The 23,574-nt window shown below is 36.1% G+C and overlaps 1 protein-coding gene across 1 annotated transcript in view; it reads left to right on the top strand.

The window, feature by feature from the left end:
• Positions 1–10,344: 10,344 nt before the first annotated feature.
• The window catches only part of CCDC178 (coiled-coil domain containing 178), a 477,354-nt gene continuing 464,124 nt past the window's right edge, over positions 10,345–23,574 (top strand). Inside the window, exon 1 of the mRNA XM_017507137.2 lies at positions 10,345–10,443. The gene's annotated coding sequence lies outside the window, so the exon portion shown is untranslated. The remainder of the gene's footprint in view (positions 10,444–23,574) is intronic.

Raw genomic sequence — 23,574 nt, 5'->3', positions numbered from 1 at the left:
GTTGTACATCTGTACAATATGTTTGTGTTTTACACTGTTATTACAAAAGAATCAGAGTTTTTAAGAGTTACAAAATGAATTAAGTTAAAAAGTTATAATATTCCACAGTTAATTTATTATTGATGAAGGAAAATATTTTAAAATAAATTAATGTAGCCTAAGTGTACGGTTCTTAAAAAGTCTACAGTAGTATAATGGCATAGGCATTCACATTCACTCACTGCTCACTCATTGACTCACCCAAAGCAGTGTCCAGTCCTGCAAGCTCCTTCATGGTAAGTTTCCCTATACAGGTGCACCACTTTTTATCTTTTATATCATAGTTGTACTATACCTTTTCTATGTTTCGATATACTTAGATATACAAATACTTAGCATTGTGTTACTATTGCCTAAAGTACTCAGTAAAGTAAAATGCTGTATAGGTTTGCATCCTAGGAGCAGTAGACTATACCATGTAGCCTGAATGTGTGGAAGGCTACACCATCTAGGTTTGTGGAAGTACATACTATGATGTTTGCATTATGACAAAATTGCCTAATGATGTACTTCTCAGAATATATTTCAATCTTTAAGTGACACATGACCATATAATTGTAGTTTTTCTATTTTTCTTTCCACTTATATTAGTTTTTGCCCTATGCATTTTGATGTGGATACACATCAAGGTGCAAGCATATTAAGAATTGTCAGCGGGGCGTGGTGGCTCATGCCTGTAATCCCAGCACTTTGGGAGGCCAAAGCAGGTAGATCATGAGGTCAAGAGATCGAGACCATCCTGGTCAATGTGGTGAAACCCCATCTCTAATAAAAATACAAAAAATTAGCTGGGCATGTTGGCACGTGCCTGTAGTCCCAGTTACTCAGGAGGCTGAGGCAGGAGAGTCACTTGAACCCAGGAGGCAGAGGTTGCAAGGTTGCAGTGAGCTGACATAGCGCCACTGTACTCCAGCCTGGTGACAGAGAGAGAGTTTGTCTCAAAAAAAAAAAAAAAAAGAATTGTCATGTCTTATTGGAAGATTTGCCAATTATGGAATACCCATCTTTATTTCTTATAATATTTCTTGTTAAAAGGCTGCTTTGTCTGATATTAATAAAGCCAATTTTTCTTTTAATTTGTGTTAGTATGGTATATCTTTCTCCATCCTTTTACTTTTATCTTATCTGTGTCCTTATATTGAGAATGTGTTTCTTGTAGATAATATATAGTTGGGTCTGGTTTTTTAGTCACTCTGTCAGATTCTCTTTTAATTGGTGTATTTAGACCATTTATACTTGGAATGATTATTGACATAGTTGGGGGAATATCTGGCATATTTACAACACTTTACTATTTATTGAACTTTTTCTTAGTTTCTTGTCTTTTTAAATCTTCCTCTCTGTTTCTGCCTTTTCTGGTTTTAATAGAGCATTTTATATAATTTCATTTTGTCTTCTCTCATAGGATATCAGATATACTTCTTAATTTTGTAGTGGTTGACCTAGAATTTACAGTATACTTTTATAATTAATGTAACTCTACTTTCAAAAAATTCTGCACTGCTTCATGGGTAATGCAGGTAATTTAGATCATTCCCAATTTTTCCCTCCTGACACTTATGACATTGCTGTCATTTTTTCATTTATCGAAATGATAAAATCATTCAATACGTTGCTTCTACTGTTATTTTGAACAGTTATCTATTAGACCAAGTAAGAATACAAAGAAATGGCTAGGCACACTGGCTCACACCTGTAATCCCAGCAGTTTGGGAGGCCGAGAGGGGTGGATCATTTGAGATAAGGAGCTCAAGACCAGCCTGACCAACATGGTGCAACCTTGTCTCTACTAAAAATAAAAATTAGCCAGGTGTGGTGGCCACGTGCCTGTAATTCCAGCTACTCAGGAGGCTGAGGCAGGAGAATCGCTTGAGCCTTGGAAGTGGAGGATGCGGTGAGCCGAGATCGTGTCACTGCACTCCATTCTGGGCAACAGAATAAGACCCTGTCTCAAAAACAATAAAAATAAAATTAAATAAGACAAATAAATATTTATTTTACCTCTACTTATTCATTCTCTGACACTTTTTTAAATGTAGATCTGCTTCTGAACTATATCATCTTTCTTCTCTCTGAAGAACTTCTTTTAATATTTCTTGCAAGGCAGATTTACTGGCAACAAATTACTTCAATTTTAATTTGTCTGAGAAACTCATTATTTCCCCACTTTTGAAAGATAATTTTGCAGGGTACAGAATTCTAGGTTGGTGGGTTTCTTTCTCTCAACACTTCACGTATCTCAGTCTACTCTTTTCTTGCTCACACGGGTTTTAAGAAGTCAGCTGTAACTCTTTGCCACTTTCTATGTAAAGTGTTTTTTCCCCTTGCTTCTTTCATTATTTTTAAAAAATAGATTTGTTTGCAGTTTGGATGTGATGTGCCTAAATTTGGCTTTTTGGGCAAATTGTTTTTTGGCTTTTCTTGGGTGTTCTCTGAGCTTTTTCGATCTATCATTTGGTGTCTGACATTCATTTATGAAAATTATCACTTGTTATTGCTTGAAATATCTGTTCATTCTCTCTTCCTCTTCTGGTATTTTTATTATGAATATGTTACAGCCTTTTGTAGTTGTCCCACTGTTTGTGGATAGTTGGTTCTGCTTTTTTAAAATAATTATTCTCTGAGATTTTCAGATTTGAAAGACATATATTCAAGCTCAGAGATTCTCTTCTGAGCCATGTTCAGTCTAATAGAGTCAGCAAAGACAATCTTTGTTTGTTATAATGTTTTTGATATCTAGTATCTCTTTTTAATTCTTTTAAAGAATTTCCATCTCTCTGCTTATATCAACCATCTCTTACACATTATCTACCTCTTCAATTAAAGCCCTTAGGGTAGTAATCACAGTTGTTTTAAATTCATAGTCTGATAATTCCAGCATCCCTGCCATTATCATGGTCTGGTTCTGATGCTTGCTCTGTATTTTCATACTGTGTTTTTTGCTTTCTGGTATGCCTCATAACTTTTTGATGAAAGATGTATTTGCCTATCACTCTCCAATTTGAGGGGCCATGTTTTCCCGTGACCTCACTTCTGTGATGCATGTAAGAAACTTGTTTTTTTAGGGCAGAGCGGTGGTTTCTAAGTTCTGTATGTGCCCGAGTACCTCCTTGCTTTCTCAGGCCTAGGCATGGTGACAGCTTTCAGCTATTGGTAGCCTTATAGAGAATACCACCCCTGATGGTTTCCCTTAACCTTGTCACATTTGTTAAACAATATCTTTATTAGATTTTGCTCAGTGACTTCACTTCAGCATTTCATCTATTTCTTGACAGGATCCCAACTAATGAAAACATTGTTCTTTCTGACACTCATCATCCACCTCCCTCATGATTATCATGATCATTTTGTTTGGCTCATGTTTTGCAGGAAAAATGTAGTAAACCATACTTAATTAGTTGTTTGAAGATGCTTTTTTATGCATCTCTATAAAACAGGCTTAGTAATATATTGTGAAGTGCACTGAGTTGAGTCACAGTTGGGTTTCAGTTTTATTCTACTCATTGCAAACTGTGTGGCTCTGGAACAAGTCACTTAATTTGTTCCAAATCACAGTTGCTATGAAAAAGAAAGATAATAAATATTTTTTTCAAGAGATATATGTGAGGAGAGTAAATTGTACAATCTGACATGTGACAATGTTCAATAAGCAAATGGTAGTAAAACTACAGTAATTATTATTCAGAACTTTTTCAGGAAGAGTAAATCATCAATGAATAAACTTAGAAATTAGCAAGTGATCATGCTCATTGATTATAGAAACAGCCATGACCAAAGATAAGTGTTTCTTCATTTTCTTTCACTAGTTTTTCAGTGAAAGACGATTCAGGAGACCTAGTCATGATATGTGTATGTGTGTGAATATATACACACACATGCAGATAGATAGATACACAGACAATTGCATATGCTTCTCCATTCAAGTATATTCTCATTTGACTTGTTTTGACAGTTAAAGAAAATTTTATACCAGAATGCTAGGTTCCTATAATTAAAATAAAAAAAGAAAACATCAAAGGTAATGAAGACTATCAAATATGAGAGTATGCTTGCTACTAAAAGGACTGTTGTGCACGGTAGTCAAGATAGGATTTCTGGCATAGATAATAAGCTTAAATCACCAGAATAATTTTACACTGTAGCATTTAGGTCTATTTCCATGAGGAGTCAGAGATATAGAAACCATACCTGTAACAGTTTCTGAGTCTGCTACTTTCCAAAATAATTATCAATTCTAGGACACTATGTTCGGTTATAGACAATGCTACCTTATAGGCAATATCTAAATGTGCTAAGAGTGTTGTGAGTCAGCTAACATCATGACTGTTTTAGAGAATAACAATTTAATTTTCCCCAAACAGTGCAGAAATAATATCGACAGCTTAATAAATGACATGAATTTCACAGGCTGTATCTTTATTAAGCATTCCCTTTATATTCACTTTTATTTTTACTTTTCTATAACTCACTTCTTCTCACAAAAAAATTTAAGGCTAATACAACAAAAATATGTAATGAAATACTAATATAATGTAAGCATCAGTAGAAAATCAGGACCAAAGAGCTAACATAATTGCTTAAATTAAGCTTAACATCTGGCAGACAAGACATAAGGGGATACTCAGCTATACAGATCTCACAGTTTATACATGATTTACACTAGTTTCTTGGGTTAAACAACTGTTGTCTGATTTGTCCTTGTACTTAACCTCTTCAAACCTTTCTAGCTTTTTCTCTCTTTCTACCCTCTCCCACACACTAGCACATGCACGTGTGCGCACACACACACACACACATGCCCCAGGTTCTTACATAGAATTTTGCATGGGACCATTGAATGATACGATGGACAACATAATCTGAAACTTTTTAAAGTGTAGTGGTATGTTTCATATGACTTTTTAATATAGTGCCCTTTGATAAATTAGAAAGAGTGATGGAACACAGTAAAAATGACTCTGTAATGTAGTAAGGTAATAATGTTTGAATACGTAATCTGGTGTTGGTTTCATCTGCTTCAGAAAAAGAACTTAAAGCATGTCCAAAAGACACGGAACTTTACATCTTTAAAACAACTTATATTCTGTAAATTGTATCCTTTCAGGCAAGCTTTATTAAAACTGCCCAGAGAGAGTCTGAGGTTGTGTTCTCTGATGAAGTGTTGGAGTCTACGTATTCTACAAAGCACACAGATTGAGAACAGATCCACATCTTTTATGACAAACAGATGGGATGAATTAAAGCTTATGATGAAACTTGAGGAACACTGGCCTGGATAAATGACTGCAACTTACACACAGAGGGAGACAACAGAGATATCTGTAGGAACGTTTAGCATTTAGGATCATTTAACATTAGCTTTAGGAAGCCGTAATGGTAATCTTTATTACATGAATGGGGTTAAGATGGTCTCCACATTCTATACCATTTATGAAAAGGCAAAATGGACCAATTTTGAAATATTTGAAACAATAGGCCATTATAGGGAAATATTAGTAATACTAATTTGGATCTTCTTACTTTCTCATTGCATATCAGTATGAGTTACAAAATAAAAATGAATTGGTTGCTGTAAGAAGTAATTCGATGTAAGCAAATTGAATTTTGGAGAATGCTGCCAAAGACAATAATTTTTAATTTAGAAAAATTGATATCATGTCACTCTTTCAGATATAATTAGATACTAGTTCCAGTTACCTACTGTGGACCCTTATGTTCTATCTTAATAAAATATTATTTCTAGTAAGTAAGAGGACTTAGCTTATTCTCCATGACAGGTGTGACATGCACTTAGTTACTCTAAAAGTGGCTACAAATAATTCTGATGTAAGTTTTTAAAGGAGTATAGAATACTCATTGTTAAATTTAATTTATGAGATGGTCTAGCATTGTCAGGAACTATATTAAAACATAAGGGGCCGGGCGCGGTGGCTCACGCCTGTAATCCCAGCACTTTGGGAGGCCGAGGCGGGTGGATCACGAGGTCAAGAGATCAAGACCATCCTAGTCAACACGGTGAAACCCCGTCTCTACTAAAAATACAAAAAATTAGCTGGGCATGGTGGTGCGTGTCTGTAATCCCAGCTACTCAGGAGGCTGGGGCAGGAGAATTGCCTGAACCCAGGAGGTGGAGGTTGCGGTGAGCCGAGATTGCGCCATTGCACTCCAGCCTGGGTAACAAGAGCCAAACACCGTCTCAAACAAACAAACAAACAAACAGACAAACAAACAAAAAAACATAAGCATGCTCAGGTCCTAAGGACTAATTGGATAAAGGATGATTAGGGAGAGAAAACCAAGAACACTTGGAAGATAAGTACATGGCTGAACATGTTTCGTATACTGAACGCTTGCTTAATTTAACTGTGTGTCTGTCCAATGTCTTTACTCACTATTTTCTTTCTTCTTAAAGTAGCTTTTTTCAGTGTGGGTCTGCGAATGTTAATTTTTTTTCTTTGAAAATATTTTTAACTCTGCTCCTGAATGATAGTTTTGTAGGAAATGTATTTTTATTTGATTATTGTCTTCTCTATGCATGATTATTATATTATTTTACTCTGCTTTCTATTCTTGCTATTGAGAAATTGGATATTTATGTTTGTTCTGCTTTTGTGGAAAATCTGGTTTGCTATTTGCTAGTAAGATCACCTTGCCTATTGTACAGGAGGAAAAATACCTTTTCCTCTGTACATTTAGGTTCATAGCTGAGGCCCCTATAACAAAAAAAATATTAACAAGAGAAAAGCATACACATGGAAGTTTTACATGACCCTGGGAGCCTTCATAAGGAAACGAATACCCAAAGAAACAGTTAAACCTGAGTGATTTTTCTAGTAGGTTTGATGAAGAAGGAATAGTCATGGAAAAATGTGACACACAGAAAGGGTATGAGCTAATGGTAATAAACTGGGGAAACTTAACAAGGCCTGTTGGATTGGATCCTTCTCTGTGTCCCTGTGTCTTCAGTGATAAGGAATAAAGATGCTCCTTTCCTCCAGGTATAGGGAGGGCACTTCCCACATGAGGGTCTTATGACCTGAGCCTGGGGAAGGTCAGAAAATCCTTCTCAGGTTTTATGACCTTCTTCCAGAAAGGTCGATGGAGAAGAAGGTCAGAGTGACCTTTCTGCTTCTGCAATTTTCTAAAATTTCTTCAACTTACAAAATTTTAGGGTAGCATATCCTAAACCCTATTCCTACTAGGTTCTTGTTTATGATGATAAGTCTGATATTGATTTTATTTTGCAGTGTTCGATATCTGTTCTATTTGGGTTTCTGCTATAATCCTGCATTGGGCTTATTGAGATACTCCAATATTTTTTATTTTAAAATACCTACTTTTGTTTATGTGAAGTTAATATGTGTATTAGCTTCTTTTTTTTGGCTGTGTAACAAATTACTATAATTCTAGCAGTTTAAACAATGTCCATTTATTAGCCTCAAAGTTGTCTAAGTAAGAAGTCCAAGTGAGGTTGCCTAGGTTGTCTGCTCAGGGTCCCATGAGGCTGAAATCAAGGTGATGGCAGGACATAGTCTTTTTGTAGATAGGGTATTGCTCTGTTGCTCAGGCTGGAGTGCAGTGGTACAATCTCGACTCACTGCAACCTCTGCCTCCCAAGCTCAAGCGATCCTCCTACCTCAGCCTCCCGAGTAGCTGGGACCACAGGTGCGTGCCATCATACCTGGCTAATTTTTTGTATCTTTGGTAGGGCTGAATATGTTCGCCAGCTGGTCTTGAACTCCTGGCCTCAAGTTATGCATCTGCCTTGGCCTCCCAAAGTGCTGGGATTACAAGCATAAGCCACTGTGCCCGGCTAGCACATTTTCCCATTTGGAGTCCAGTGTTCTCTTCCAAGAACATTGAGATTATTTGTAGAATTCAGTTCCTTGCAGTTGTAAGACTGAGGTCCCCATTCCTTTGCTTGCTGTCAACTGTGTGATTGTCAGCTGCTAGAGGCTGCCTGCCTTCCTTGCCATAAGGTCTTGTCAGTCTTCAAAGCTGATAATAGATAATATCCCTTTGATAAATCCCTATGATGCTTCAAATCTTTGACTCCAGGAAGAGGTCAGTCCCTTTTAAGAGTTTACCCAATCAAGGCCAACCCATCCTGGATAATCTCCCTTTTTCAACTCAATTGTGTCATGTAACAAACTAATCAGGAAAATAAAATCCACCATATTTAAATCCTGAGGATTATGGGGGTGTGTTAAGCAGGGGTAGGGTCCTTGGGGTCCATTTTAGAATTCTGCCTGCCACAATAGGGGTTTAGCAATTATCAATGAGTCCTAATTAATTAAGAGAAACTTGTTAAGAATGAGATTTCTAGTAGGTAAACGTTTATTTTATGAGAAAAATCTGGGTATTGTTTTAATATGCACATTCAGATATTGTGAACCCTCATGAATGTATATTTACTGGCATGCAAATGATTAATTTGGTTTATAATTTAACATTGTATTGAGAACAAGCCAAAGTTTAATAATTAATGGACGGAGATGGGAAAGTGGAGTGCATTCTGGAATCCATTTTTTAATTACAAAAAGAGCTCTGCTTTTGCATATGTTAATTTAAGATTAAGACCTTCCACCAGTTTGCTAGTTCTGGCTTCCTTTTTTCCATCTTTGGCTGAAAGGATCCTATTACAGGTATGGACTTGTTGGTTTTCCCCTCTTAGAAAGGATTATTAATTAAATTGCCTCTTAAAGTAATAGACTTTGCTGATTTAACCTTGGCAGGCAATTCCCAGTGTTGCCTGGAAAAATGATTTCTCTGGATGAGAATGTGTATCTTTATTCTCATCCTATTTAACCATCTTCAGTTTATAGTCCAGTGTTTGTTTTCATTCAAGAAGACGGTGAGAATAGTATAAGGCACAGATGTCTTTCTCTGAAGCCTATTTCAGTTCACAGTGCATATTCACAGATGAAGGAACAAAATTTAGGTGATATATTTTGTGCCGTCTGTCTGTCTGTCTGTCGATCAGGCTGGAGTGCAGTGGCGGCGATCCTGGCTCACTGCAACCTCTAACCGCTGGGCTCAAGGTATGCTCCTGCCTCGGCCTCCCAAAGTCCTGGGACAGGACATGCCACTGCACCTGGCCTATCACTTAGTATTCTGTCAGAAGGATCGATGCTTCAAAATTTTGTTTTTGAAAGAAACAGACCCTTAGACAAAAGGCTTGACTTCGTCATTTTCCCCACTTCAACCCTCAGACACTAAGAAAAGCTATCCTTTCCTCCTTAACAGTTTGTTTAGGATTCTCAATACCGAAGTCACCTTAGAAGTAACAACCAAACCATGTGTGGTTATCGCATGGAGTCCTGGGTTTATCGTTCCAAGTGGCAAGAAAGGCTTAGAGGCCCTGCGGTCCTCGCGAAGGTGGGCGGTCTGTGATCCCCTCTCATTCTAACCTCAGTGTCGTAGGAAAGGGCGTTGACTTGTCTCCACTCCCTCCCTCTCCAGTAAAGAGGAAAAGGAGTTGAGCTGGCAAGTCGGCTGAGCGGGGCGGGGGGGCTGGAGCTCGGAAACGCGGGGAGTTGGGGGCCAAGGGCGCTTGAACCAGGAGGTCCCAGAGCAGCAGCCGCCCGTTCCCCACGCCGGCTGCCGCCTCCCCAGAGGTTGCCTGGACACCGGGTAACCGACCTGGGGCCTGCGCCGCAGCGGGCGGGATGGGCTGCGCGGCTTGGGGTGACGCACGGGGACACACACAGAGCCGGTGAGTCTGAAGCGCTGGCCCCTCGGCCCCGGGGAGCTGCCGGGTGGCGCCCACTCCCCCTGGCGGCCTGCCTGTGCGGCTCCCACGGAGGACCAGAGGAGGTTTACCAGCTGCCCTGAGGGGGTTACAGTCGCTTTGTCACCCTTTCCGGAGGCAGCGGGGAGTCCTGGCCCCCGCGTGTCCTGGGCCCCCGCCTGTTTGAAAACGATTCCCCAATCCCCCAGTCCCATAATACCCCATTCCTCCAGCCCCAGTCCCTCTGTCCGCCTCTTCCCCTGTCCTCCAGTCCCCTCATCCTCCAACACCAGTCCCCCAGTCCCCCCAAGTCCCCCCAGTCCCCCAGTCCCCCAGTCCCCCAGTCCCCCAGTCCCCCAGTCCGCACTGCCTTGGGAGGGGAAGCAGAGTCTCCCTCCGCTGGCCGCCTAGAGGAACTTCATCTTGTTTGTAACTGCGTCTCTAGCGTCTTACTCCTTTAAAATAATTATTTCCACCTTTTATTTTGCTTATAAGGCCGCCTTGTGGTGGCTCATGTATTATTCCTTTGAACCGTTATTGATTTCTTCTCTTGATATTTCATTTTTCAAGTGCCTGCTCAATCAAGTCAAATACTGAACAGCTTCCTAGAGGAGAGGCTGAGAATTTAAAGCACCCCAAATAAGATGATCCACTTCAACACCTCCCCTTTAAAGGTGAGAAAAGTGATGTTCACAGCTGATTTATGATTTGACCAAAGTCTGATCCAGCAACTTCAAACTCAGGAATATAAAGATCTCCCGATTGCCAATTAAAAGCAGTTTCTATTATTGTTTTCTTGACATTCATCCACTGCTCAATAAATATTTGTGAATTGACCTGGTAGCTTATCACTCCTATTTATCATTGGATAATGTGTTGTGTATTGCTGTGGGCATCTTGACCTAAATACAGCATTCTTGAGATCTCCCCAAAATATTGTTTCTTGGTCCTGCTATAGTAATAGGTTTTAGAATAACCCTTAACAAGTTTAAGAACTCAGAGACATGGCTATTGCAAGACACATCCAAGAACCAGAGGATTTTCAGCTGTTTATGTTGAATTGTTATTTAGACATTCAAACAGAAATTAGTGCATTTCTATCTTGGATACATAATACTTCTCACTTAATTGTTGTAGTCATAAAGGTTTTATTATAAACTATATCTGACTAATTTCCAGAACTATCAAAAATACGAGTTTGATTGTTAGTCTACCCACTATCCCTGGATGGGGTCCCTTGGGATTGCTCCCAGAACTTTTATCCACAACCCAGACTTTCCTCTCCTGCTCTCACTTCAGATTCAACATAACCTCAGACTCAACTAACTTGTTACCACATCCTCAGAATTTTTCTATATTCCATAGCAGTGAATGGGATAACTGCAGATATTCTTCTTTCTTTTACCATTAGAATATGGACTTCATTCTCACACAGGCTTATTCCACCAGTCTAGAACCATGATTTCCAAGAGCACTGTACTCATAAATTTCCAAACTTGCACCTAAAAAAAAAATCTAGAAACACTCGATGGATTCTTCTTGACCCCAGTTGGTTCAACTTGCCTGTCCCAAGAGCATTTATGTTGGGGATAACGTTACTACGATTGACAGCAATGTCAGACTATGTGGATGGAGTGGGAAAACAATTTCACAAAAGAGAGGAGCCCTCTAGGAAAGAGAATTTCTTGCACGAGGAGGGGGGAGCCATATTTGTCTACCCAGAATTTATCTAGGTTTATGGGACTGAAAATTAATGAGATTAATGAGAATATTGGCTGCTAAAATGCTGGACTCTGGAGTACAGAAAAAATGGAAAGGAAGATGATGTATGGGGAATGAGCAGGGATAAGCAGAAAAGTTAAGCAACTGGAATATTTAAAGTAGCTAAAGAATTTGTATTGAGGTAATGATATAGGGAGAGAATTGGAATGATTATTTTATAAGCATCTGGGTTGTATACTGGTAGAAAATTAGTATATCTACAAGCAGATGGTTGCATGTGTGTGAGCCCTAATGGCCATGGTAACTTCATGTCTGTTTTCTGCACAATAACACTAACTGTGTGTGTGTGCATGCCATATGTGTGTGTGTTTATGCTGTATATTGCATTTTTAAATTGATGTTGAGCTTTTAACTTCGTTTATAATGCTGCTGAAATAGAAGAAGACCACTCACATTCAAACAAGCAGGGGCTATTTATTCAGATCTTGCTATAGGAAGGGAGTCAGCCACCATCACTTGCCTTAGACAGATACTCATAGGCAGACAGGGGAGTGGGGAAGCTATAAAGCTTCAGTTATGTTTTGATTGGAGGTTGTTGACATGGGGATGCTGAAGGAGGGCTAACTAGAAGCAGGATTTTATGTGACTGATCTGAGGATCTTATTTGACTTACTCTGGTTGGTCTTAAGTTGGAACCAGGGGCAATAATTGGGAAAGCTGGCAGTCATCAACAAAATCCTGACTATTCCAGGCTGATTACTGTGAAAGTTACGGTTTGGCTTTCCGGACTGGTTGATGCAGATGTGTGGATTAGAGCTTTATTTTCATGTGTGGTCTAGCCATTGTTCCTTTATATATTACAGTCAATGCTCATAAAATTTCAGTAGGTAAATTTAAACTTATCCTCATATTAGAAAACTGATATTTGCATGCATTGTATTTATGGTCATGTAATTTGATAATGAACCCTAGTTCATTGAATTTAAATTATTACCATTTATTAAGTGGTTATTATATGCTGGTGAGTGGACTAAATATTCTATACACATGATCTTATTTTAACCCTCAAAATAACACTGTGAAGTATTGTTATCTTCACCATTTTCTACAGCAAAAGACTGAATCTCAAATACACTAAGTACCTTTCCCAGGGTCAATAAGGGGGCCCATAAGGAACTGAATTCTACATCTGATTGATTGAAAAGCCACGTTCATTGGCTTTTTATTAAACTGCATGATAATATCCTACTTTAATCATGATATGTCCATTTTATGTTCATTTATACCTACGAATATTATCATCTGGCCTCCCTTTCTGGGTACTTTGAATGTTTGTGTGAACAAAGGTAATTAAAAGACCTTCGATATGAACCAAAGGGATTCAGGCTACCCTTAGATGCTGGAAAACCTTTGGATTTAACCACAAACTAATGAACTGGATATGATACCTGGACGTGTTAAATAAAATAGCACAGGTGGAGGGGTGATGATATGGTGGAAGGGACAGTAAAAGAACATAGCCAACAAGGTATAGTTTTCATGAAAATTAGTTATTTGAACATCCCTGTACTGATGGTAAGTTGTTTCATGGACAAACTAGACAATTTTTTTTCATTAAAAATGTTTTTTTTTGTGTAAATGAGACTTTATTAGTTAAATTTATTTTCTTTGAGGTAATAATTATCCTCATAAGCTGTAATTGTTGAGCTTAAAAATTACACTTATGACAAATTCTTTGAGAGGCCGAAAAACTAAGCATTTTTGCTAGTGAAGTTATGTTAGCCAGAGGTAATTACACTTTAATCACCTTAAGTGTTCCATTGCTTAGGAAACTCCAATTGCTTGGTTTGTACTCCCAGAACAACTTTATTACAGGCAAAGAATATGGCATAGCACAGAAACAACACATGAAAAATATGCATGAATAAAGGTCCAGAGATCCCAAGCACAGGTTTCTTTGTTCTCCCACATCTGGGTCACACAGGTGCTCTTAGCTTGTGCCAGTCTGTAACCACTACTGGTGTGCATGTGAAACACTTTTGTGGCAGGAGACCCAAATCTGATCACAGTGGAGATCTCTTATGATAAGCTTTTCATATAGACATATTCTAGCTATGTTACCAGACTTTACTTTCAATGTCTTCCTCCCCCAGGCTCCACTTAAATTAGGTGTAATTATAAATTCAATTATTATTACTAAACAGTGCTGGCAGGCTGATACATCTTGCTTTGAAACAATTCATGGATCCATGGTTACAAAACATCATTTATCTTTAGTTAATACATTCTACAGCATTGGCCAAGGGTCAGTAGCTCTGGAGATAAACTGCAATCAATCCAAACCAGCTAAGACGAACCTATTATATGCATAGCTTATGGACACAGCAATAAATGTTCAAGTCTTTTCCACATTAAAACCAGAAAACAAATAGCCTCCTCCTTTGCATCTACACATTTCACTTCATGTCTAGCTCTTTCTAGCTCATATCTGCTCAAGTCCTAGAAAGAGTGGTGTATACATGTCTTTCATCATCGTGATTCTTCCTATCCCGGACATCTTGTTACCTAAACTCTGCTCCTTTCATTTATGGGAAATGCTGGTGTTAAGGTCATCCAGGACCTACTGCTAGATGAAATGGACCTGTTTCCATTTTTCTAGCCTTTGTCTTATGTGACTTTTTGGAAACTTAACTCCATATTGAAACTCCTTTCTCTTGTTTACTATTATACCATGGACTTGTTTCTTCAATTTCTGTAGAAATTGTTAAGGTTAATTATTCTTGACTTTAATGTCAAAGTTCCTTTTCTTTGTTGCTGTTGTTAGTGATCTGATCCAACTATAGTTCTATAATCATAATCCCCAAAACTCTGTTTCCAGTCTCAAAACTTCTCATGAATATTGGGCACACATATACCATCATCATTAAAAGGCACCCATATGTGAAGTTTCAGTGGTCCTCTCTCCTCTATGCTACCTGGTTTTCCTCACACAGATCTGATTTTGGATAATGGTCAGAGATATGGAAGTCATGCTAGATCCCTCTTTCTCTGTTACTTCATTTAATTTATCATCAAATCACACTGTTTCTGTCTCTTAAATAGCATTTGATTCCTTTTCCTCCTTTTCATTTCTACTTCCTGTAGCTTATTATATTGTTATAAATATAATAATAATAATAAATAATGTTTACCATGATCACTTCAGTAGTCTTCTTCTTGTTCAATTTTTGCCTCTAATTATGATCTTCTCCAGTAAGCCCTACATGGCATAGCACTTGACTCTCTCTATATATTGTTACTGTCTGTTGACTGATACGTTCCTACAAAAGATTTGAAGTAGTCAGAAAAGGGCCTTATTTATTCTGGCATCTTTCATGCCAAGCATATAATATATATTGAATACGTTTTTTGAATGAATAAATTATCATAGAATTTAGAAAATACGCATGGGAACTGAGGATGCGGTGCTTACATTCTAAAACAACAGTGTCTAAAAGACTTTTCTGCAATCATAGAACTGTGCTATAATGCAGTAGCCTATAGCTACATGTGACTATTGAGTACTTGAAGGTGGGTAGTGTAGCCACAGAACTCTATTTTTAATTTTTAAATTTAAAATGGCTAGTGGCTATGATAGAGAACAGCATAGCTTTAAGAAAATCGGCCCCCAAATTGCTCTTTTAAAAAAATTTGATTAGCTCTTAAGTGGAATAAATTAAAGCTAGTTTTTTCTGCTTCATTAGTACTTTAAAATTCTACAGAGGTATCTTATTCATAGTTCAAAAAAATAGAAAGTAGAAGAAATATTTTTGAGCACATAATATTTGCCAGGCACTGTGGATTCAAAGACAAATAAAATAACGATTTCTGCATTTGAAGTTGTAGCAGGAAAATGTCACCTGATAATGGAATTTGATTTCTAAAATATTGAAAATTAGTAGAAAATTTGAAAATTGATGAAGACACTGGGGAAAGAACATTTTAAATATTTTCCCCTCTTCCTCCTCCTACATCTAGATTCTGAAGTAGGAGATGAGAGTTAGAATTGTCAAAATGAATCTTATGATGATGGGAATAATTTCAGATCCCCATGTGAAATATATATCTATCCTGAAGTATGATGAGGATTAACTTTTGCTTGTTTCTTTGACCTATATAGTTTTCATTATCTTCTTTCCTTTCTACCTTCTGTTTTGTATCTTCCTGATATCTTAGTTGCCTTCAGATTTATTAATTTCTCTGAAACACAATGTCTCAGACAGCCCAGTGTCACAACCTTTGGTTCTAGACAGTTCCATCAAACTGTGTCATTCATGGGGACTGAGTGTGGTGTGATAGATCAGTATGAAAGCATTTATAGTCAAGCTAATTTAGATTACTTAGCAAATATTATGCCATGAAATCATGTATAAAATGATATCAGTAGGGTCCAAATATGTAGTATAAAATGTATTTCTTTACCCGCTAATTTGAACATTTCCATAGAAAACTGCTGTAAGAAGCTGTTGGCATAATTTCTTTGTAATAAATTCCCAATGCTGCTTATTACTTTTGATTTTCTTATTCTCCAGATGGCTACACATTTGCACTCTATTTGTCTGTTATTTCACTAAGCACAGATTTCTTACTGGGTGCTATTATTTATTTATATTTATTTATATCTTTGGTTTGTTTTGCAGCAACAAAAGCTGTTTCTCTTAACAGAGAATTTAAGAACAATAGGAAATTAATGGAAAGCTGAGTTTTCTAGCATGATTGAATACTTCTCAAAAGCTATACTGTTAAATGAATTTTGATTTCTTTACTGAATACCAACCAATTTCTAGAAAAATATTAAATCTTGGTTGTATTGAGATCTTTGCTTAGTCATAGTAATTAAAAAAGAGTCCAAACATTTATACCTAAACATATTTCAGTAATAGAATTACTAATGAAAGATTTACTTCCTTTTTCCCTTATGGCATAATGATAAACTCAGAGTGATATCCAGTTTGATTTTCTTTATAAAATGTATAGGAAAATATCTTTCCACACACATACACAAATCTCTGCTATTGAATTATTGGTCAGTCATGGATTGGCAAGCTATTAAGGTGCTTTACTGTTCGGAATGAAACATAATAGGAAACCTTAGCATTTTATTAAATTTTCTCAACTAACAGCTTAAAGCTGTAATTACAGGGAAATAAAGCCTCATTGTCAAACTTTACCCTATTCGTCTTTATTTTCTTATTCATTTTAATCTCATATTCTCCATCCCTATGGACGGCTTACTGGGCTCTGGTAAAGATCGTAAGTGAAGGAACACTGAGTGACTAGTGGTGAGGGGTTGGCGGCAGGGCAACTGTGCATTATGGTTTCAATTTAGTGTTTGAAGACCTCTAGTAGAAAAACAAAAAAACCAAAAAAACAAAAAACAACTCATGACCTTTTGAGAAGTTCATTTCAAGGGAGAGTTAGTTTTCCATTTTTTATTAAATTTTAATTTGGTAGCTCATATGAAATGCATTTCTTTTTCTTATTTAGCAATATATGCTTTGTATTAATTCAGTAGTTTGCATTTTGAGGAAGATCATTTAGGGAGTCTGGATGAATAAAAATTGGACATACTCTGGAGATGCCATGCCAATGCATGGGTATCCTTTTACAAAAGCAGAAAAAGCTCTAGGTAACAGTTCTCAATAGAATTTTAGATGTATTTTTTGTGGGGAAACTCAATAATTCCCTCACATTATCCAAACTTCAAACCCTACAAGGTTTATAAAAATGACTAGTAGAATGGAGTATGATGCTTTAGAAGAATAAACAGAACTTGTTGAGTGTTAAAATTTCTAAACTAATGTTAACAAACACTGAGTAATTTCTTTGTTATTCAAACATAACCTCAGAATAGTTGATAATATTAGTTCTCTCTTACAAAGGCAATAATTGAACCTCTAGAAAGATCATATTTTGTATGCCTTAGTACCACATTAATCAATGTAACTGTGTTGTCAACACTGAGTTCCTTAACAGAGAGTAGACTTGGAAAAGCACAAGGCAGCTGTTTCTTGATACCTTTAAAAAGTAATTAAATTAATGGACAAAGCCATGCAATCAAAAAATATTTCTGATGTTTATCTTACAGAGCATCATAAATAATCCATAGCTAGAAATGACATGAAGTTAATGTTTCCTTTGTTGGGAGATTCAGTCCTCTTTAGGTAAGGTATTGGATGTGTTTCTCAAAGAGATGTGTTTCTTTATTACTGAGAGGGACCTAGAGTGTGTGAAATTAGAAGAAAGAGCATCACAGGGCATTGGTATGTGCATCAAGGAGTATTCAATTTGTGTGTGTGTGTGTGTGTGTGTGTGTGTGTGAGTGTGTAGGGAGGGCAAGAGAGATTTATATTAAAACTTGGGTTGGAGAAATCTATTACTACCATCTTTAAGCAAAACTTATAGTTCGCTTAGAAAAACGCTGCTAAAAATGTTTAGGCTCTAGTAATATACTTTTGCTGGTATAGAAAGCATGGATTGTAGCCCAGAAGCTGGGTATGTAAAGAACATCACACTTAAGATTTTTCTCTAAATCAACTAAATTCCAACTTTCTGGCCCCTTTCTACCATTTTTTTTTTCTAACAGCAAATTTACCCTCAATCTTGGCATTACTTGTATCCCCTCCCCATATCCAAACCGTAATTGCAAAGTTTCTGGTGTCTTTATATCCACAAGTGTGGTTTCTGTCCCCAGTCAGCACCCTCCTGCTATGTGTCATCTCTTCCACTGGGAGTACCAGCCTTTTCCTGGATCTCATAGATCACTGCTGACTCGATGTAGCCCTAGGTACATAAGAAGCTGAGTGCAGTTGGGAGCTCTCATGCCTGTGATGCAGCCTCCAGTACACCCAGCAGTCATCTCTCCAAAATCTGGTCACCTTCCTCGTTGCTACCATAGCCTTGTTTGGCTCACAGACCTCTTCCATCACTACTGGGGAATACTTCTACACACCTCATTGATCTTACATTCCTCTCCAGGATATCCCATGAGTTAAGATCAAAGAGATTTCAGACTGTTTCTGCTTTTCTCCAGGCCAAAAACCTTTAGACAAAAAACTAGGAAGTCTTATTATGAGATAAAAATGGAAGTGGATGAGCTGGGGGGCTGAAATGCAATTAATAATTCAATATCTTTAGCTGATAAAATAGTGTTTTAACAAACATGATGCTATTTGGGGTAGGGGAGGGTGCAGTTTGATTACCTAGGAACCTACCATCCTTTATTATAGAGTGGCCCCTAACAGGAATATTTATATTGCTGGCAGTAACAAGATTAGTTTGAAGTTGTGTATGAAAATTTGTATTATGATAGTTATGTATTTATTTTTATATCAACCAGAAAATATATCATCATAATGTGAATTGGTATAAATTGACTTAACACTGCAAAGAGTAAGTGAAAATAACAAAAAAATATGGTGGTGGTATCCAAATAAGTAAATGTGAGTAGCTGGCATGACCTTGTTTCTGTGAAAAATCATGTTCTTAAATTTAAAAAATCATTATAATTGAGAATGCCTATAATTCAGATATTCTAAGGAAGATGTAAAGATTTTTAGAATGCAGGAAGTTTTCTTCGCTTTCAACACAGAAAATGCCCCAAATTATATAAATGGTTAGTTTTCCATACTCTACTACTCAACTGTTAAAAGTAAAATCATTTGTATTGCACTTATGTAGACTTCATTCTTTTGGTTTTGAGGACAGTGAATCATCACTTGAGCCATTTCCATTATTATTGATCATGTTCATATTTAAGAATTGTGGTTTTAAGCTACTGATTAATATTTTGATTAGTTAATAAACTTAATAGTGCAGTCCTCTATTAGAACAAGTTAGACTATGTTTTGCAAAAGTCCAATATTACAGTGGTTTAACAAAACAAAGATCTCTTCTTTAGTGATATTAGTGATGTGGAAAAGGCAGCTTTTTTTGATGGGATCTTCTTCAAGGAGTGGCCTAGGTATCTAGCTTTTTTCACTGTAGCTCCACCATCTGGAACACATGGCTTCTAAGGTTCCAAGGAAAGGAGGAGGGCTGAGAAGCAAATGGAATGATTTTAAGGTCAATATCTACTCTACACTCCATTGACCAGAATTCCAGTTACATGGTCCTGAAACTGTCTTTAAGAGAGGTCAGCAATTGTAGTTTTCCTATTTCTGAGAAATAGGAAATTGTGTAATGAACACATATTATTACTTCTACCACAATCCTGAAATATAATTCAGAGTAGTTAAGATATAAAAGACTATTTAATCAAAAGTGTTTAATTGTGCATTTCATATTATATTTACTGCTAATGAACAGTTATACATTGACAAAAATAATGTCTAAGAATACATAAAGCTCCAAATAGGTTTATTATATTTAGGTTTAGAAGCTCTCAGAGGCTTGCTCTTGTTTTACTCAAGTAAAACGGTTGTTGCATTTTTTTGATTTTAGAAGAACAAAAGGCTAATTTTTTCTAGATAATTCTTTGTAGGTACAGATATACCTGAAATGATTAAAATAAATAGTTTCTGAACCAATGATATCTCTTAGCTTTGCTTTTATCATACCACATAATTATCTAAATACATACTAAACTTGTGTTGAAAACAAAATTTACATTTTAGGTGGGAGAGAAAATAATTTTACAACATGAATGTGCTTATTTTTTTTCCACAGAATGGCTAGCAAACAGCATATATAATCTACCTTTAACAGTATTGCTATCTCAACTTTAAGGGTATTTTTGTTAAGAAATAGCTTCTTTCTTTGGTTCCCTTGGTGGCAAATACTCTATATTCTCTAGTTGTAATGAACAGTGAAGATAAGTGATTTATAACATGGTTACTTGAATTTCTAAAAATTGCTAGATAAGAGTTATTTTTCTTTACATCTGCTATTTCATTAAGAAAGTTTCCCTGAATTAAAAGACATTCTTTTTATTTCACTTTTTCCTTTCTCAAAGAGGATATGTAACATTTATATCATATTTTATCTCACTTATAGGATTTAATATGCACGTTAACAACACAAATATGTTACTGCTTTATGTGGCATTCTTTTGCAGTTTGCATGTCTCTACTACATTCTGCTATGTGATAATTTGATTCTTCTATTACTTTGCTATATTATAACTTCTGTAAAAATTGTTTCATCTTGTTATTGGTTACTGAAGACTGACTTTTGTCCCTATATTAACTTGCTCTCTCTCTCTCTCCCTTCCTCCCTTCTATTCCCTCCTTCCCTCCCTCTCTTCTCCCATCTCTTTCTCTCTCAGTTTGTGTAGCAGTTACAAGTTCCAGGTCATTGGTTCACCTTTTCTGTTTGGATATTTCATTTTTTCTAACTGATTCCTCTAACTATTTATAAATTAATCCAGAAAGTCTTTATTATCCACATTTGCAGTATCTTTTCCTGACTTGAGTGATAATGCTGATAAGCTTTATATTTTTAGGAAGTCATGGCTCTAAAACATTTTGTGGTTTTGGTGTTATGCTCAAGAGTCTGATCGTTTACAAAAACATTTTTCTCTTGTGTGTGTGTGTTTTTTTTTTTTTCCTTTTAAACTTTTAGTCTATTTGATTTTAAGACTAATTCTGTGGTCTTAATCACAGGCTTTGTAATTTTTTCTCCTGATTCCATTCAACCAGGCTTACAATTTAAAGCATGATTGAAAAATAGAGCATATGTTATTGTCATTTAAAAGCATTGCTGCACATAATTGCACATTAAAGTGTCCTGAGAACTCTTTTCTTACCTTTTTTTCACCCTAGGAACACTGGTATAACACCCTCACTCCATCCACCCCCTAATTTGTTTTAGCAGGCGTATACGGTAACGTACACCTGGGCTAAATCCGACTGCACTGCCCAGCAATAGCACCCTGGTAAATGGTTTCACCTCTCAGTGCTTTAGGGTCTTCTCTACAAAATAGGGCCAGTAAGTTGCTGAGGAGTAGATGAATACCTGGTATGTTTTACGCGTAAGCTGTCATTTTTGTTTTTCTTGGGTTAAGGCTTTTCTAGATATGCATGTGTTAGTAATACCTCCAAATAAATAAAAACTTCTGGAGGGCAGGAGTTACCTCATTATTTTCTGATATACCTCCATATATCTGTCAAGCATGTGCGGAAGTCTTCAATAGTTATTAGACATTCTTAAAAAATAGAATAAAGAAATTTCTTCAGGAACAAAAGCTATGTCATAGTAAAATGGCATAGTACTTTCTAATTCACAAAATAGTTTTTTCACAAGAATTTTGAAGGTTCAAATGTATCAGAATTTGTTATTTAACATTTGAGACAAAAAGTACTACGATATAAGTGCTTTATATTTTGTCAGAAAATGTAAATGCTTGCAGGATATTCACCGTAAAATTGTTTGATCTAACTCAGAGGTGAAATAATAACACATGATACATGATATTGACCTAGGAAATAATTTAACATCATCAAAGCTGATTTGAATTGCCTGTCACTCTTTAAGTCTCAAGTAATTACCAGAAGGTGAAAAGGCTTATCTCTTTACTCAGACAAATTCTGAATAACAGTATGAGATATCTTTGCGAATATACGGGTAGAAATTGACTCTGTGAGTTCTAATTTGATTTATATGAGACACATTATATTTACTCTTTCCAAAGATGTACTTGGCTTTAGCAAAACCATGAGATGTAATATTTAAAGCATCTTAACTCTAATCTATTGAATGTAATACAGACATAATATAAAGTCAATAGAACTTCATCAAAGAAAGAGAGAAGAGATTAGGAATCATAGAGTTTAAAGATTTATAAAAGAAATTATTGTAGCTGTGTATAGGNAAGATGTGGAACAATTTTCATTTTTTAAAAATATTTTGTAAAACCTTCATAATTGTTACAAAAATCTAATCTATTATTGTATAATAAAAAAGACTGCAAAGAAGATATTCTTTGTAAAAGCAATTCTCAGGGCATGATTTATTCTTGTCTCCTATAATGTTATAAATTTTTGAAAATAGGATTTTTAAATTTTGGAACTTAAAATAACAGTTGATATTTGACAAGTACATATTTGGCATTTCTGTCTGCTTTGTTTTTGCTTTATTTGCCATGCATTTTTCTTTATTGTTCCTTGAAATAACTGAAAATAATTTTTAGGAATGAGTTATAGTGGTTGCATCTTGAAAACTGGACTGTTTTCTCTAGAATCTGTGATTAGAATATTGACCCATAGTTTATTATAAATATGAATCTTTTTTATGTTTAAGGCAAGATTATGCTCTTTCACATTAGGAACAAATATTAAGCCTGGAAGCTCTTTAAAATACATGTAAATGTTAATTATTTTTCTTTATTTCATTGACAATAATTCAAACTTTGATTTTCAACATCACTGTTTTCAGAAATTTTCCCATCGTTGACAATCCTCACTTTACTATAATACAATTAAATTATTTTATAGTCTGTTGGGCTTTGAGTATAAAAAATAAAACAGACAAAGCCCTTGCCCTTTCAGATCTCTTAATTCAGTGGGAAAATTAACACGCATACACAATTATTCAAGAGAGTATATGACAAGTGCAATATGATACTGAACAGGTAAGAAAGGAAAGAAGAAAGCAAATTATATTTTGTAGTGAAAGTTAAAGGAAACTTTATATTAGGTAGAGACCTAAGGAAAGGAAGACTAAAGTGGCTTTGCAAAGGAATGGCTTCATGGAGGCAGGTGGCTTGTCTTGATGACTGGTGTGGTTAGAATATACAATGTAGAGAGGCAAGAGATGGCAGGAATGTATGATTTAATATTTTTATTGTCTCATGGGCATGTAACTTCTATGCTCTGTGAAAAAATTCCTTGCTATTACCAAAAACGATGTGTCTAGTCAAATTGATGGATTCCTTGAGAGTGCAAATTGCCTTATTCATCTATTCATCTTTGTTTCCTAAATAAGTCACAGTGACATAAAGTTACAAGCTAATGTTACTAAAGGAAAGAATAGGTGGCTGAAGTGAAATAAGCTGAGCATTATAGAATATTAAAGTGTAAGTGGATCTTAGAGAATAATTCAGTTAA

The sequence above is a fragment of the Cebus imitator genome, unplaced genomic scaffold (genome assembly GCF_001604975.1).
Source record: "Cebus imitator isolate Cc_AM_T3 unplaced genomic scaffold, Cebus_imitator-1.0 Scaffold369, whole genome shotgun sequence".
NCBI lineage: Eukaryota > Metazoa > Chordata > Mammalia > Primates > Cebidae > Cebus > Cebus imitator.
The sequence above is the reverse complement of the archived record's forward strand: the minus strand, read 5'-3'. Positions and strand labels throughout refer to the sequence as shown.